The sequence below is a fragment of the Camellia sinensis genome, chromosome 2 (genome assembly GCF_055761805.1).
Source record: "Camellia sinensis isolate YWXY chromosome 2, ASM5576180v1, whole genome shotgun sequence".
In the NCBI taxonomy this organism is placed as follows: domain Eukaryota; kingdom Viridiplantae; phylum Streptophyta; class Magnoliopsida; order Ericales; family Theaceae; genus Camellia; species Camellia sinensis.
In genome coordinates this window covers 179,879,374-179,897,774 of record NC_138962.1, presented here as the reverse complement: position 1 = coordinate 179,897,774, position 18,401 = coordinate 179,879,374, and the positions used below count along the sequence as shown (strand labels likewise).

The 18,401-nt window shown below is 32.8% G+C and overlaps 1 non-coding gene across 50 annotated transcripts in view; it reads right to left on the bottom strand.

Moving 5' to 3' along the window:
* Positions 1-18,401, bottom strand: part of LOC114273920 (uncharacterized) — a 255,485-nt gene that overhangs the window by 1,365 nt on the left and 235,719 nt on the right. For 8 of the 50 annotated variants that reach the window (XR_014352787.1, XR_014352798.1, XR_014352765.1 and 5 more), the window contains exons 1-9: positions 10,356-10,609; positions 9,502-9,559; positions 7,965-8,129; positions 6,249-6,389; positions 5,789-6,139; positions 2,727-2,810; positions 2,473-2,621; positions 1,416-1,505; positions 702-832 (exon numbers count right to left, since the gene is read on the bottom strand). This is a non-coding gene — a transcript (uncharacterized LOC114273920). The other 42 variants (XR_014352775.1, XR_014352759.1, XR_014352946.1 and 39 more) reach the window with 17 other exon arrangements.

Genomic DNA, 18,401 nt, shown 5'->3' with positions numbered 1-18,401 from the left:
GAAAGAGGTCCAGAGTAGCCACTATAGCGAAAGACAGATTACAAAGACTGAAAAAAATATATTATTAAGTTCAAAAGAAATAAAAACTGTGAGACACCTTGTATGAAGTGAAGCACTAAAAAATTATAGTATTTGTCATTCACTGTCAAAAACATGATCCTCATATTATAAATGGTCCCAGTTGTTTTAAATCAGCTAGAATGAAAAATCCCTTATTCATAGTCACAGAAAATAGAATAAAACATAAGCAAATAATATAAGATGGATACCACAAGAGTAGCCAAGCTTTTCTTCAGCCAATCATACCATTCTCGTGAATAGCTACTATCTTTTCACATTTTCGTGTTAGACGAAGAAAATTACAGATTTTGCAACTTCACTCAAACATTAATTGATATTATAAATGCACTAACATTTGCGAAGAAAAATAAGAAGAAGAAGAGAATGCCAACGTAGAGGCACCAAACAAGAAGAAACCCTTTTATATTTATTTTTCTTGTTTTTTGTGATAGTGATAGGCAATCAACAATAAATCCCTTATCAATGTAGTTCATGGAAACAATCACATTACCCAGCAATGTAACAACCAAAAACCTCCACATATCAGTCATTTCTAGTAATTCTCCAAATCAAGACTACATGCACCTCTACAACACATGAATGAACTTTCACTTTACAAGTTTAAGTCAAGATATAATTACCTGAAAACAACAATCCTGAGGAAAACCACTGCATCCAATCCTGGGGAAAACCACTGCATCCAATCCCCCAGAAGTTCTCTACGTTGAGGAGTGGTTTCTGGGTCCAAGAGGGTGGAGCTTCTCAGACTTCTCTGGAGGCAAAACAAAGTCATTTAACGAGCAGCTCATAGGTCTTATTTATGCAACACAATACTTGAGAGTTCCTCTGATACTCCTCAACAGTATTTGTATCATTTTGAAAATGGTGTCTGGATGATGTTGCAGCACCAAGTAGTGTTAGATTGAGCTTGTGTTAGTCTTAGGTGATCTTGTCACAAAAATAAATGCCTATTATGCTATCTGGCCTTACAGGTGATGTCCAAAAATAAAAAAATTTCTTGGAAAATATTATCAACTTCTTCTTGGAAAATGTTTTTAAAAGCCCAATCACTTCAATATCAGAATCTCCTTGTTAAGAATAATATTGTAATACTGAACATCTATACTGTTAGATTTCCAATCAATCATTTCTTCATAGAAACAAAAAATGCTAATTACGTAGAGGTGATAAATGAGGAGTTTGAGGAAATAAAAATTTTACATATCAGAAGGTTCGAAAAATAGAGGTGATAAATGAGGAGTTTGAGGAAATATGCACAAACACCATTTCTTCACAAACTTAATCTAGACAAATATACAAATATCAAAATCAAAGAGTTAAGATCAAGAACACACCATCCATGATAAGGCACAAGAATTGACGAATGCAGGAGATGTCCAACAACACTGTTCAACAAAGGGTTGTCGGAAAGCCTTCCGTGGCCACTGCAGATTCAAAAAAAAAAAAAAAAAAAAAAAAAAACAAACACAAACATGAGCATTCAAATTTAATTTCCAAAATAGGAATTGTAAGCATGTTATGTATATTACCAATCATGACCAAGAACAAACAGTGCCCAAAAAGTTTTCTTATAGGATGTGTTATGTATGCATCAGTCAAATGTACACAATTCCAAAATGTCAAAAAGCCAAGAGAACCTATATTATTGCCAAAGACTTGTTATGCAGAGGTTATTGTGTCCGTGTATATACATATATACATATATATATATATATGCATGATAACAATTGAGTTACTCAAATGTCCATCATTTTTCTCTGATATGACTATAGCTCTACATGTCACCATCGTCAATGGAAAAAGTGAAAATGTCAATGTGGTAATGTCAATCCATGACTAGCTGCCATGATAAAATATGTACATATATATTTTCAAAAGTAGAGGATCTGAAATTCAACTCGAGCAGACGTAGAGACGACGACGACGACAACAACAACAATTCTATAAATGCACTGTTTCAAATGCAATCAATTTGTGATAAATGTGCAACAAGATTGACACAAAGAGGCTAGTGTCATAAACAACTAGATAGACTTAATCTAGACAAATATATAGGGTATGCAAACATGGGGAATGGAACTTCAAATCTTAGGATTTTGGTAGATTCATCCTAAGTCTTGTATGTCTTCTCAGGCAACTGTAACCATAAGAGTAATTAATTAAATACTAGCATATATGAAACAAGAAGGATCAAATGAATTAACAAGACGGATCCATGTCATAGCATCTCTAACGTCCAAGCAGCCAAACCAATCCCGTGCGCAAAAGTTCAGATCTTTCTTAAGCCATGCAATCATGAGAAAGGTTGTACAGTGTCCACTGAAAAATTTATGCATATAATGGGTGGTGTGCACGATGTAGGAGTGTGCACTGACTGTAGAGAACACCTACATAGTGAAATTGACATGTATACAACATAAATTACAGAGATCCTGCAATTTTTGTTAATTTTAAGGCTCTTCAAACAGCCTATCGTGGATGATCTGTCCAAGCTTCGTGTACAGAGCTCGCTGCTCCTCGAAAGTGAGGTTCATCAATATCTGCATCACAGAAATGCCACCAAAATAATTCCTCATGTTTATTGATTGAATCTGAATGTAAAAATATATCCACAAGCAAATCAGCATTCTAGTACACAAACTTACCTGGTCCAAAATCATCTCAACCGATAAACTTTGTGATGCAACAAATGACTGATGATAGATGTATGCGAAAACAGCTATCACCATCTGCATGAACAGAGTCAGATTAAGCACTAACATATGAACATTACTTATTCCAATAATAGTGCCATTTTACTTTCACAATCAAGATTGTCAGCAAAAAATGGATATCCAAGCCAACCCAACTAATTTGGGATTAACACTTTTAGCAGCATAAACACTCCAAAGAGTAGCTCATCATAGAAACATCCTATTAATGCCATATTATGTTTTGAGACCATAGAAATTTATAAATCATCCATCTGATAAGAAAACAGATGAATATTAACCTGTGAAAACTATACAAACATCTACAATACACATTATGACATCTACAATACACATTATGATCTTTAATCGATCAATAGATCTTCAATCGAAACCTACCATACTTGAATCGAATCAATAGATCTTCAATCTGATCTAAGAATGATAAAGTAGATGAAACCTAGCATACTTGAATCGAATGATTCTGTCAGTAAGAAGATAGAGATGAGACTGATCAATACTTACTATGAAGAAAGAGCTGCGAACGCAAACGCGAACACGAACTAGAGAAGAGGCTTGAATCGATCTATGAATACTTGAATCGATCTGCAAATACGAAGGGGTTCAGCTACGGTTCTACAAATATGAAGGGTTGTCTCTGAAACGAAGGGGTTTGAAGCGAGAGGGATTGAAATCAAGGGTTTAGAGAGAGAGAGCAAGACTGAGAGTGAATAATACTTGAATCGATCTACGAATACATGAATCGATCTACGAATACAAAGGGGTTCAGCTGCGGTTCTACAAATACGAAGGGGTTTGAAGAGAGAGAGAGAGAGAGAGAGAGAGTAAAATCAAGGTTTAGACAGAAAGAGGGAGACTGAGAGTGAATACGCTACATTATGTTCTCACATATTAAAAAAGTAAAAAAACACATTCGAAGGCGTTTTAAAAACGACTTCTGAAATTAAAACGGGGTCGTATTATTAAACAAAATGCGACATTTATAAAAACGCCGTTAAATGTTAAAAACAGAGGCATTTTTTTAAACGTCGTTAAATAAACGCCGTTAAATCCCACTATTCTTGTAGTGAGCCCACCATTGGAGCAAGTCATTAATAGAGCCTGGTAATGCCCAAACTAAACCCCACCATCTAATAACATGTGAGCAAAGTAACCAAACAAATGGACATCAGATTCCACCTCAGTCCTGCAGAAAACAGAAAGAACAATAGCATTATTATTGGGAACTCCAATCCTTTGAAGATAGCTGGATGATTTGATCCTCCTCCATGCCAACCACCCAAAGAATTGAGCTTTGGGAGGGGCAACATTTTTTCAAATAGAGGCCGTAATTCTACAAACAGGGCCCAAGGACAATTCAAACCAATGATAGGCTGAGGAGACAAAATCTATTTGAGCAACCAGTAGACCACCTTAAATTGTCATACCTGTTGTCTCTAATAGCAGGTGCAGTAAGTAGAGCATCATTTAATCTCATTATTTCCTCCACCTCCCATTGAAACAGAGTTCTAAAATTTAAGGTCCAGCCTCATGATCACCATTTCTGTTGTATAAAGAGTTAACTATAACACACTTGGCTTTTACTTTTGGTTACATCCTTTTAACTCCTAGACCCCCTTGGCTTTTACTTTTGGTTACATCCTTTTAACTCCTCTAACACAGATTCTCTCCTTGCCATCATTAACTTTTGGTTACAACCACAATGCATGCTTATTTGCAAGTCATCCGTTTTATACCCATGAATAATAGCCTAAATGAGTTTCGCATTGTTGCAAAAAAAAAAAAAAAAATAGAGTGCAGAACATGGTTCTGCAGCAAATCTAATCACCTAACTAATATTCCAAGCAACCAAAAAGAGATGGTCAAAATCTAAGAATTTAATTAGAGGAAAAAAAATGCAAATTAATATGAGCAATATTGAATTGAGGACCCGAAATTCCCTATTGATGGGTGATGCAAAAAACTGTTGAAACTATATCCTATAAATAATGTTGGTTGAGTGAAACACATTATGTTCTATAATCAATGTTTTAAAAACCAGAATGGAGTTTAAAGCATTTCAGTAAGTGGAGATGACAGTAGACTTGAAGAATTATTTACTTGTCAAAAAATACAAAATAAAAAACAAAGTGAAGCAAATTAGCATTTCCTTAAATTGATCTTGTGGCACCAACAGGGCTATGAACAGTGCATTAGATCAAGGTCATCATAATTTATCTTCAAATTATTTCTCATCCTTTTTGCTAATTATGTTTGTTAATAGGCATTTTGATATCAGCATGATGCCACAAATCAACCCAGTTACTTGGGTGGTTGGACAGCTAAAGGGTTGGTAGACAGTTTGGGTTGAATGCATTGGCAAGTAAGCAACATTTTATTACACAGCAATAGCATTGACTTCAAGCAAATACAAACATAAATTATTGTAACCACATCATGTTTGCCTATATAAATGGCATTTGAACAATTTTGTAAAACAATTAAAACTCAAATGAGACATGACCAAATAATTGAAAAAAGTCAAAGTTTGAAAACTGCATGTACCAACTTAAACTTTTCAATTTTAAGATACACACGAGTAAAGATTGTAAAGTTTGTACTTATCAAAAAAAAAAAAAAAAAAAAGATTGTAAAGTCTATTTATTTTCCCTTTTCAATGTTCTATATGCTATCAAATTTCAACCTATAAAATATAAAGTTCTATTAAGCTTGAAATTTCAGCCAAAAAAATCTTGTTTAAAAATTTATCAACCTTAATTTAAAATCTGAAGAGTTGATATTGTATAATTCTTATCACGGGTACAAAAGGCAACTAATTTCTTATAAACCAATGAAGCAAACAACTTACAACTAAATGAAACTATTGTAAGCCAGTGAAGCAGTCAACTTACAACTAAATGAAAATATGTTCTTTGCAATAACTTTTTAGTCAACAAAGGTTAGAACAGCAATTTATGAATTAAAATATTACAACTACATGACAGTTTGAAGGTTACCTGAGTCGCATCCCATAAGATGCTTTTTGGAGTCACAGGAAGCTCTCTCTTATTCTTCGATGGAAGAGGGGAACCATCATTAGCGGTCTCCCACTGCAACCAAGGCAGAATAACACCATTCATTTCAACAGGAAGAGAATTAGATCCTGATGTATTATAAATTGTTTCTGTTTCCCTAGAATGTGACACTGCATCTCTAGTCTTTGTTACTCCTAAAGTCGAACTTGCATCACTCCTTTCTCCATCAAATGAAGAAATATCTGTATCTTCAACATTTGAAATGAAGCCCTCAAAATATTTCTCTGCTTCTTCAGTCAATCGTTTAGACACCTTATTTCTGTCATTACTCCTCTGGCAAATTGTAGAAGCATTGAAGTTAATAGAACACTTTATCATCACTACTCTCAGCAAGGACTAAAGACAGATCCTGTAGTTTACACATGGAGATTGAGAACCATACCTTTCAGGCCCGGGATGGTTTATCCACAATTGTAGAGCTCTTTGGATTAGGAAGCAATTCTGTCACAATTTTAGACAGTTCCCTACCACGTTGCTCCTCCGAAACTATCTCAGCTAAGAGATCTTGTTTATGCCTTTCTGACTGGAAAATTTGTGGAATCTCAACATTTCACTACTTCAAGTTCTTAAAAAGCACAGAATAACAACATATCTTTCAAAGTTTGCTCATCTGTCAATTGCTTCAATATTCTGGAAACTCACATAAAACTGTCAATAACAAACTATCCCTCATTCAACTTAGTTTCACAAGATGGTGCTTAAAGGGTGATCTAAAATTTATTATGTTATGTTTGTTATCATCATTTCGTGAAAAGCAATGTTAGCAATATATATTATGTTTAAAGTCATTTGTCAAAAACATATCTCTAACACAATACTATAAATAGCCATTCAAGCAAAACAAAACAATTGTGATCATGTATCAAAATTTTATAATTGGAAAAACTAATTTATTTTTCCATCATCCAATAAAAAGAGAGTTTTTATCTCTTCAAGTGTCCTCGACTTATAGTCAAATGAACAATTTTAGGGCATTAGCTTTTTCAGACACCATAAATTTAAAAAGCTAGTGCTCAAATCAGTGGCATGGCATAATGATAATACCTATAATAATGGATAGAACATTGACATAGCAATAATATAGTAGTAGTAGTATCATATAATAATTAAATAACAAGAACATAATATTATGTGATGTTACTATATTGTATATATTAATTAACTAACAGCTATTATAAAGAAATAAATAGACTTTGTTATGCATGATGATGATGGTGTTTCCCCTAAACCCAAGACTTTTTTCTTTCTTTTTTTTTTTTTTTTTTTTTTTTGAGGTGAATAAGTCATAAATTAAAACAGGAAAAAATACAAGATTACAGGGGGGGCATGCCCCAGGCCCTAACATGACTAAACAACCCAGCCAAAAAAAAAACAAAAAAAACAAAACTGACAAAACCAACAGAAGAAAATAAAACCAACTAAAACCCAACAAACAAAAACAACCTCTACAAAAATGGCCACAGTACATGTGAGGCAGTAGCTGCAGAAATAGCGATACACACTCACAAACAACACCTAGACAGTTGCTAAACAGGCAGCAAACAGAGCTAGCAGCAGCAAGGCAGAATCAACAGCAGCAAGGAAGAGACACACTCACACACAGCACCTGGGCAGCTATTCATAGAAGCTAAACTAAAGCATACACATCACAATCCTGCAGAATTTATAGACAGTAACAGCAGGCAGACACGGCACCTGGACAGTGACAGCTCCATTCTTTATAAAGAAATAGAGCATCAGAGCCATCTACAATACTTGTGTTTACTCTTTGCAGCTGAAAATAGTGTAGTTATTTAAAAAAAAAAATAAGAAAAAAACGATAATGACTAGTGTTGTTTACTCCATCTAATAATAGAATTATAATTTCACCCATGTACTAATTAAAAGTAAAAACTAATTAATGCCTAAGATAAAAACTTGCTCATAGATGACATTTCATCTTTAAAAATCTTCAGAGGCCCAAACTCGAGGAGCTCACCTTCTGAAGAAGTAATACTTTTTTGGTCAAATAGGCACAGCACTGCACCATACCACGGCACAGCAGACTGATTGGAGGAAAACACATGAAAGAAGCTGAAAATATAAGGTCCGTTCATACCTTTCGAGCTTTTGAGACTTTGTTTTGAGCTTCAAGCTTGGCACGGTATTGTCTTCGCCTGAGAATTGCATGGTATTGTTTCGCATTAACATATATGGGCTCGTCCTGCGGAAAATCAAGAGGCAGTGGCGCACGAGCCACCCCTAGCATTTGGGGATGATGAATCTGGTGACAGTGCAATGGTAAGTATCTCATAAAAGGGTTGCAGATAAAACACATCTTGAGTACTCAATCACCATAATGATGTGGTCTAAATAAACTAGCAGGTCATTGATTGATTCCAAGAAAATCAGAATAGAGTCAAAACCACAAGCGGCATTCAACGTAAAACCAAGTAAACGTTTCGTTTCTTCACTACTTTAACAAGAATATTAGGTTGCTGATATTACCAATTGACAAATTTTTAGTGTTACATTTCATAAAAAATAAAAAATAAAAAGGAAATCTACTTCAATTATTAAAAAAAAAGAAGTTCTGGGAGAAGAATAAGAACAAAGGTGATATGCAAAATAAAAAAGAACTGAAAAAGATGTATATTTAGAATGGCATAGTTCATCATAGACCTCCTTTATTAACTCTGAAGAATCTGTAAGGACAGCATAATTACTTGTTTATTTTTCAAAAAAGGATCATTCATTAATGCTGAGGAAGATTCTACTAGGTGAAAAGGAATGTCTAGAGTCTAGGCTTTGACAATCACAAAATAAACAAAACATATTACTTCACTCACTTTCTTTGGTACATTGAAGGGGACGGGTGGGTCAAACTCATGACCTTTTAGTGAGGTACACTGGCCACTTGGCTAAACCCTGCGGTTGCATAACTTCACATTTTACTGCCGAAGGAGTATCAAAAAACACGGAGTGCACCACAAATATTAAAAGTAGTGCAGACACTAGCTCATCTTTTTGTACTTACTAGAAACAAGTGTGTGATACGAATGAAATGAATGTGCATAGGATGTGATGATACTTGTAAACAGCCACTATGCTGTTCTAAAGGATGTGATGGTTAGTGGGTGCATTGGAAGTACAGAAATCAGCAACTATAGCTTTTTCTTGATTTTAAATTTACAAAATTTTCCATCTACTAAATCAGCAATTTAAGGCAAAAAAAAACAAACAGATGCCTGTGGATATCAGAGTTTAGCATTCAGACAGACATGGCATAGAAGTAGTGGCACCACAAAAAGCATAATTCTCAGAAAAGAACTTTGAATAGAAGGATCAAAGAATTGTCCTAAAAACTCAAGCTGTTAGGATATGGGCCAAGGTTTTAGCGGTGGCAGCAACCGTAATGGTAACGGTGGTGCTGACATGGTTGCTAACATGGTTGCAGGGTATAACGGTTGTAGCGTAACAGTGGTGGCAACCACAACCATGAATTTTTTAGTTTTTCACACCAATTGGAAAAGATTAAAATCATATCCCATCAAAATTTTCATCATTCAAATCAAACATCAATTTCCAACCCATAACCAAACTGTTACAATACAACTCAACTAAGATACGCAAAAGTAAAAAAACTAAAAACAAACCTCTGAAACTGCATTGTATCACCGAAAAGCCAATTGAACATGAATCAAATATTTTTCCCTAGAAAAAAAAATCCATCAATGAATTTAAATATAAAAACCCAAAAACCTAGAAAAACATTAATAATTTTGTATCACCAAAAAGCCAATCGTACATGAATCAAATATTTTTCCTTAGAAAAACAAAAAAAAAAAAAACAAAAACAAAAACAAAAATTGAGCCTTTAAAAGTAAAAATCTTCTTCTTTAGAAACAATCTTCCATCAAACAAAACAAAACCCAGAGAAAATGGGGGGAAGAGGATGGAAAGGGAAATAGAATTAAGAAGAAAAAAAATTCCAGAGTAAAAGACTGAGGCACATAAGATTGAAACAATAATGGTGTCACACCGAGAAAAGGGAAAGAAAGGTGTGGTTATCAACACAAAGATGCCGAAGAGAGCTCCTTCGTGATTTGCAACGAATGGAAGTAAGGGACCTTTTTTTTGGACCCAATCTGTTGGATTTAATAAGATGAAAGTAGAGCTGCCATCTCACACTTCTATACACTGCATATACACACATACATACATATATATATATATATATATATTGCCGAGAAAAATCTATGTATTTTACAAATAAGAAAATCAAATAGATAAATATAATAAAACAATAAAAGGGTTTCGATTGAACGTAGAAGAAGGGACAAACAGATCAGATATACATGTATGGATATATGTAGAGAGAGATATAGAGAAAGAAAGGGGAAAACCTGGTTATCAAAGAGAGGGCGGCGGTGGATTATCCCAAGGTTCGAATATACAGAGAAAAAAGGCGATTTGGAGAGAGAGAGAGAGGGGGGAAGAAGAAGCAAACCTAGTAGCCGATTGGTTCGGTAACCCTAGCAACCGAAGAGAAGAGATGAGATGATCACCCTAGCAATTGATTCGGCCTTCATCATCATCAGATAGAGAGAGAGATTGAGACCCTGAAGGCAAAGGAAAATGCATGAGACCCTAGTGGGGGCGCTGCGGTATCTTTTGATTGGTCAAAAAAAACTTTTTTTTTTTTTTTTTTTTTTTTCACCCATTGGCAGCCCCCACGTGGAGGGGAGTGCTGGACTGCGAAGGCAAAATAGTTATTACGGAAAAAAAAAATACTGGCGCCCCAAATTTCATTTTGACCCTTTTTTTTTTTATTAAATTACACTGATATTTCTGAGATTTATATTTATTAAAAATTTTTTTTTACTTTTTAAAAATTATACTTCCTCCGTCTTAAAATATTAGTTCCTTATTCCATTTTTCATTATCCCAAAATATTAGTTCCTCTTTATAAATCAAGTACAAAAATAATATAAATTTCTTATTTTACCCTTCTTTTAAATTAATAATTTAAAAAGTATAAATTTCCTATTTTACCATTCTTTTAAATTAATAAACAATTTAAAAAGTACAATTATGACATTGATATTCTCAAAAAATGTACTATCAAAAGGGTAATTTTGAAAAACCAACTTTTTTCAAATGCAATAAGTGTACTACCAAAAAAAAGTTGGATTTCCCAAAAGGGACCAATATTTTGGGACGGAGGGAGTATATTTTTTTGAAATTTAAAGTTTCATTACAGATTCTTCCTTCAGCAAATTAATTTTTTTAAATATCAAGTTTGCCCTCATTGGGTAAATTACATTGGCACCCCTCATATTTTGGAAATTACAATCCCCTCCCTAAGGTTTAAGTAGCATTACCAATTGCTCCCTCGATTAGTATTAGTTGGAAAAAAAATTTATTGAAAAAAAAATTATTTGAAAAAAAAAATTTTGAAAAGAAATTTTGTTAGTAAAATTTTTAAATTTCTGTTTAAAAACCAACGTAAGCTCATTTTTGAATTTACATTTTTTCCTCAAATTTACAAACTGAAACAACCATTTATAAACCAAAAAAATTATCAAACAAGTTTTTTATGACAGCTTTTAAAATTTTTATAAATATAAATTGAAAACTGAAAACGATATGGTTACCAAACAGGCTTGATGGTAAAAACGTCGTAAAATTAACAAATAATTAAATAAGTTATCAACGTAAGAAATGACTTATTAAAATATTCTTAGTCTATGTATGGTTTGATTTTTAGAAAAATTTTTAAAAATTAAAAATTAATTTGGTTAAGAAATAAAAAATAAAAAATAATTATCATTTAAAGGTAAAAAATAATTATCATTTTAACTTTTGAGTATGTTATATATATACGTATAGCTGTTTCAATTTAATTTGTAAAAAATTATTTCTAACTACTCGAAAGATAAAAATTATATAAAAATGATAATTATTTTTTATTTTTTATTTCTTAACCAAATTAATTTTTAATTTTTAAAATTTTTTTCTAAAAATAAAACCATACATAGCCTATGAATCTTTTGATAAGTCATTTCTTACGTTGGTAACTTATTTAATTATTTGTTAATTTTACGACATTTTTACCATCAAGCCTGTTTGGTAACTATTTTGTTTTCAGTTTTCAATTTATATTTACAAAAATTTTAAAAACTGTCATAAAAACTTGTTTGATAATTTTTTTGGTATATAAATGGTTGTCTCAGTTTGTCAATTTGAGGAAAAAACGTAAATTCAAAAAATAAGCTTACGTTGGTTTTTAAACAGAAATTTAAAAACTTTACTAACAAAAAAGATTTTTAATTATTTTTTTTTTAAATAATTTTTTTTCCAATTAATTTTTTTTTCAATGAATTTTTTTTCCAACTAATACTAACCGATGGGCAATTCATAATGCTACTTTAAACCTTAAGGAGGGGATTGTAATTTCTAAAATGTGAGGGGTGTTGACGTAATTTACCCAATGAAGGCAAAATTAGTATTTAAAAAAATTAAATTGCTGGAGGGAAAAATCTATAATGAAACTTTAAACCTCGGGGGGAGAGATGTAATTTCTAAAAGGTGAGGGGGAGAACTATAATAAACATAAATCTCAGGGGGTGTCAGTGTAATTTACCCCATTTTTTTTATCATACAATTCACGACTTGCATTGTGCGTTATGAAAAGATAATACTTTTAACGGCACACAATGTGTGCATCATAAAAAGTGTAATACTTTTAACTATGGGCATTGTGTGCGTCGTGAAAAATATTTACTTTTCACAACTAGCGTATGTGTATCGTGTATAATTAATGTATTAACGACACGCCATATACATGTCGTAGAAAGTTTTATTATTTACGGCATGCATTGCAAGCCGTAAAAAAATCATTGTTATTACCATTCACGGCCTACGCAATAGACATGCCATGGTTGGAAAAGTATTTACGATGTGCAAAAAAAACAAGTCATAAAAGTGAGAAACTACGGTGTGCATTTATTGTATGCCGTTGATGTGGTACCGTAAAAGTCGGTTTTGTTCTAGTAGCTCATAATCACATCTCATAACCAACACCCTTTAACTCATAATTAACATCACATATCTCATAACCAACATTATTTTACTCATAACCACACCATTTTGATCATAATCAATATCACATATCTCGTAACCAAATACATTTTGATTCATAATCATACCACTTTGCTTATAATCAAAATGACTAATCATATATCTCATAACTCATAACTAACACCCTTTGGCTCATAACCGCTAATCGCATATTTCATAACCAACACCTTTTGACTTATAACTACATCACTTTGATCGTAACCAATATCACATATATCATAATCACTAATCAGATATCTCATAACTAAACATCCTTTGACTCATATCTACATCATTTTGCTCATAATCAAAATCACGTATCTCATAATCACTAATCATATATCTCGTAAACCATTACCTACATATTTGATAATCAGCACCCTTTGGCTCATAACCAATATCACATATATCATATCATTAATCACATATTTCATAACCAACTCCTTTTTGCTCATAACAACACTAATCATAACTAACATCACACATCTCATAACCACTACCCATATATTTCATAATCACATCTCATAATCAACATTCCTTGGCTCATAACCATTAATCACATATCTTGTAACCACATCTCATAACCAATACCGTTTGACTCATAATCATACCACTTTGATCATAACCAATATCACATATTTCATAACCACATCTCATAACAAATATCACTCATAACCACTAATCACATATCGCATAACCAACACCATTTTGGTTCATAACAACCTAACTTTGATCATAACCAACTTAGAACCACTAACCACATATTTCATAGCCAATTTCAATCACATATCTCTATTTTACTCGAAGTATTACCAATTTCATTTACTTAATTCCATTTCAGAGATAACATGCGGAAATAAACTAGTATATTCAACTTGTAGAAGTGAATAACATTGCTCTCATTCGTATGCAAGTAAATACAACATGAGAACACTAAATAAATTGTCCTTGGGCTTACATCATTAAAAAGTCAAAAAGAAGGGTATAACCCTTTTACATAAATGGCATTCCGCCAACACAAAAGAGGCCCCGTGGCCAACAAATAAGAAGATCCAAAACCTTGTAGCACATCCTGGCTATCACCTGAAAAAGATTCAACAACGTGGGATGAACATATAGTCCAATAGAGATCTCAACATGATCCTCAACAATAACAACTTACAGATAGCTATGATCATGAATGTTCAATCTCATACTAGAATAGTAATGTGGCAGTTTATACAAAATATACATAAGTATGAACTTTTTTCGAAAACAGCCATTTCATTCAACGCTATAAGCGGTTCACCTTCTTTCCTTTTAATTACCCATTTTTCCAAACTTTCATGACTATAACAGTTTTAAAAAAAAAATAATTTCACCAAGCCCATTACTCTTTCCCCATTTTCCGTACTTACAACAAAATGACCTTTTTTGAAAACATGTTCACAAATACCCCATTTTCCTTCACACTTTCCAAAATCTCAAAATGGCATTTTGATTTGTTCCTAATACATTCATATCAATACATGCATGCCTTAAATAAAAGGGAAATAACAAATCATCAACATGTATATAATCCACAAATGAGGCAGCTCGGCCTTTCAAAACTGTAACCATCGCAACCCATAACATATTCAGATACACTGACGATAACAATTAAAACTCTGCTCTATCGGCTATATGCACAGTAGCTAAGGATATGCCAAAGCGATAAGAGAGATAATAACTCATTTTAAACATTTCATACCTCATAACAGATACACATTTTAGTCCTGTATCAATCTCAGACAAAAACACTTCCATACTTCACAAATGATACACATTTTGGTGTTGTATCAATATCAAACAAAAACACTTCTATACTTCACAAATGATACACATTGTAGTGCTGTATCAATGTCAAACAGTTTCCAGTTTAGAGGTCCATCCCCTATCTTCCCCTAAACCATGGAGTACATCCCCTATCTCCTCCCACACAACACAATGTATATAAACAATTATCATATACAAATTCCTCAATACAACAAAGCATCAATAACAAGTGTAATACATACACATAAACTATTCAATAATGTTTAACCAACACAAGTGTAACGCATACATCACAATTCAACACACCAATGTCATCCTCCACCGATGACCAAGGACAAAACCTCTAGATGCATGCATTCAGTACACCTAATAAAAGAGACTCAGCTCTCAAGCAAACCTTAAACCCAACAACGACACTAGTACGATAGGTAAGGATAAAACCCCCAAATGTGTGTATTCGACACTCATGATACAATAGTTCAATTCTCAAATTTATTTTCCGAGACTCACATAGAGTTAACATTTCATTTACTATTTTCAAGACCAACTTCATAATTTTCTTAAGTCAACATGTTCCATCACTTATTCCAAAAACACTTTTCCCTTTTCACAAAACCAATTACATTCTCTTCATTTTACAAAATCAATTCCATGGATAATAAGCCATAACCCAACTTGATTCAATACGTTCATTTCAAAATAACCCCAATACCATAATTAATCCCTTAACTGTTAACACCTTCTACACAACTCATATTAACAATAGAAATTTACCAACATTGTTCAACCGTAAATCCTTTTTATTTTACCAAATCAAAATATAATTTAGGGCTTTCTCTTCTTTCAACAATAACATGCTAATTTTACTCTCTAATTAGTCCAAACCACAGTCAGTGATAACAAAACCATTCTCAAACAACCAACCCTAGGTTCCCCTCATGATTTTCAAACAAATCCAACACGGATATGATTTTCATGCAATACAAAACTACCACATGTCTATCTATAGACGGAGTATTGAAAAGGAACAAAGAAATCCCTACCTCAAATGGAGAGACCAAATGGAGAAGATGAAGGCCAAAAACCAAAATGCTCCAAATCGCCAAACTTTCAGATTAAAAATGAAGCCCTCAACCCACTCTACCTTTCTTACAAAGGACTTAGTATAGATTTACACTAGGGGGAGATGAAAACCTAGAGAGAAGGTGTGTAGGGAGAGAGAAGATGGTTCTAGGGTTTTGAAATCAAAAGGGAGATGAACAAGTGGCATTGAAAGGTTGTTATTAAAGCCCATTAATTGGAAAATGAAAGGACAAGTTAGAATTAAATGAACACTAATTGAAATTAAATGAACACTAACTAGCATTAAATGAACACTAACTAGAATTAAATGAACACTAGTTAGAAATATGAATGGACAAGTTTGTCATAAAATCCCACTAATGGAATATGAATGGATCACTAATTGGAATTGAATGAACCATTATGAAAATTTAATAGACACTAGTTGGAATTAAATGGACATCAACCCTTGGTTTCCAAACACAACCAACCTGTTTTAAACCTACCCAACACGACCAAAGACTCATATACAAAGAGTAAAGGATGGAAACAGGAAAAAGGCAACAATACATCCACGGAACCGAGTCTGAAATACAATTAAACAATGAAGGGAAAACCGGGATCGCTATAATTTCCACCCTAGTGCCTTTGAGAAAAATGTAGAGCTCGCCAAGATCTTCATTTTGAACTAAATAGCAGTGTGTTTTGGCATTCTTAGGACTCTACCCTTGCTTGACTCGTCATCTCTCTTTGAGGTAGGGATCTTTCTACACTTCCATATGTTACTTAGCTTAGTTATTGTCTTTTGTGTAACAATGGTGTGTCTCGATGATGTTTTAAACAAACCTAGGGTTTGGAACATAAAATACAAAGAGGGGTTTTGGATGTGGATGAAATCAATGTTTGTGGGGTTTGAAAATTATGTTGGGCTATGTCAAATTTGATGATTTTGGCACTTGGCTAATATTCGAGAAAAATGAAAAATTGCCCTAATTGGGTTAAACTATCTTTTTGTACAAAATTGGAATTGGCATTGGAAATGTGAAATTGAGAGGGTATTGATATAAATGGTGAAATTGGTTATGTATTAACTTATTCTTTTGGAAGTTTTGAATAAACTATCTGTTGAGATTGAATATTTATTTAGAAATAACTGTATTGGGCAATCAGTGGAGGATAGCTTTGATTATTGTAAAAATTGCATATGGATTAGGTAAATTGAAACTAATCTTTTGATGGTTGCCATTGAATATAACGATGTTTATATACATTGTATATGTATATTTGTTTAGAAGTGGAAAGCAGATGTGCTTCATGTTTGATTATCTGTTTAAATACATTGCATATGTATGTATATTTGTTTGGGAGGAGAAATGAAATGGATTCTATTATAATTAAGTTGGCCAGAGTGTCCTAGGTGAAAGTCCTGAAATTATACATGAATGCCTAGCCCGCGGACGAAATATCCGTAAAATGGCAATTGTAGTGCTTGTATAGCTTACGTTTACATGGGTCCCATTTGACGGCTGCCCGTGGACAAAATTTTTGTGAAATAAGAAGTTTGAAGCGTTTATGTACGTGTGTTGTGTGATTTGAAATTTAATTGAATTGTAGCCTCAATTCGTTTGTCGAGAAATAATGAACTTGACTCATGAATAGAGAACATATAAGTGAATGGAATATGAATTGAAAGAAAATGGATCAAGACTTGAAATTGATATCTCAGGAGTATGTATTGTTGTGAAACGTTTCTTCACATGCATTGTTTATGCACTTGTACTTATACCTTTGTTAAATTTCATATACTGTGTTAGATGATTTCTACTGGGCTGTGGCTTACCCTATTTGGAAATAATATTTTCAAGTAATGATGGTATGCCTCCACCAAGGAAATAGCATTGGAGGGATCTTTGGGAAGCAAGAGCTTCGTGTTTTGTTTATTTTGTATAGCCTAGGGATAAATATGTAAAGAGCAAAGATCACTTTTGTTATAACCAAGTTAAGACTTGGAAAAGTGTAAGCCAATAGGACATTTATTTATATTAAACTCTTTGTATCTCTAACTTCGTATAATGAAAAGACTTTTCACTCTGATGCATGCAATTATCAATGTATGTTTTTGGGTTATATCAATTGTGTATTTTGGGGGCGTTACATGAATATAATTTTAATTATTGTAGAACACATGTTAGTTATAAGTGACAATTATGCGAGGGTATTTTGGGTAAATAAAAAAAATGTGACATTACACTAGGGGTGGGCTGAAATTTTGCCAAAGGAAGGATTGAGATAAAGAGTTATAGCCAAGTTGGTCTATTTATAAAACAATAATTATAATTTGATAACATTCTAATTATAAAACAAAGTGAAAAAATATATAAGACAAAATATATATATATATATATATATACCTCTTTGTAGGAGTTAAATTAAAACATTTGTTAAAAATCATTTTCATTTTATCAATTAATTTTATTAACATTCTAATTTCAATGATATATAAAAAAGATTTAAACAAATTAATATACATTCAAGAAAATAAAAAAAAATTAATAGTTTATATTTATTGTATTAAGTG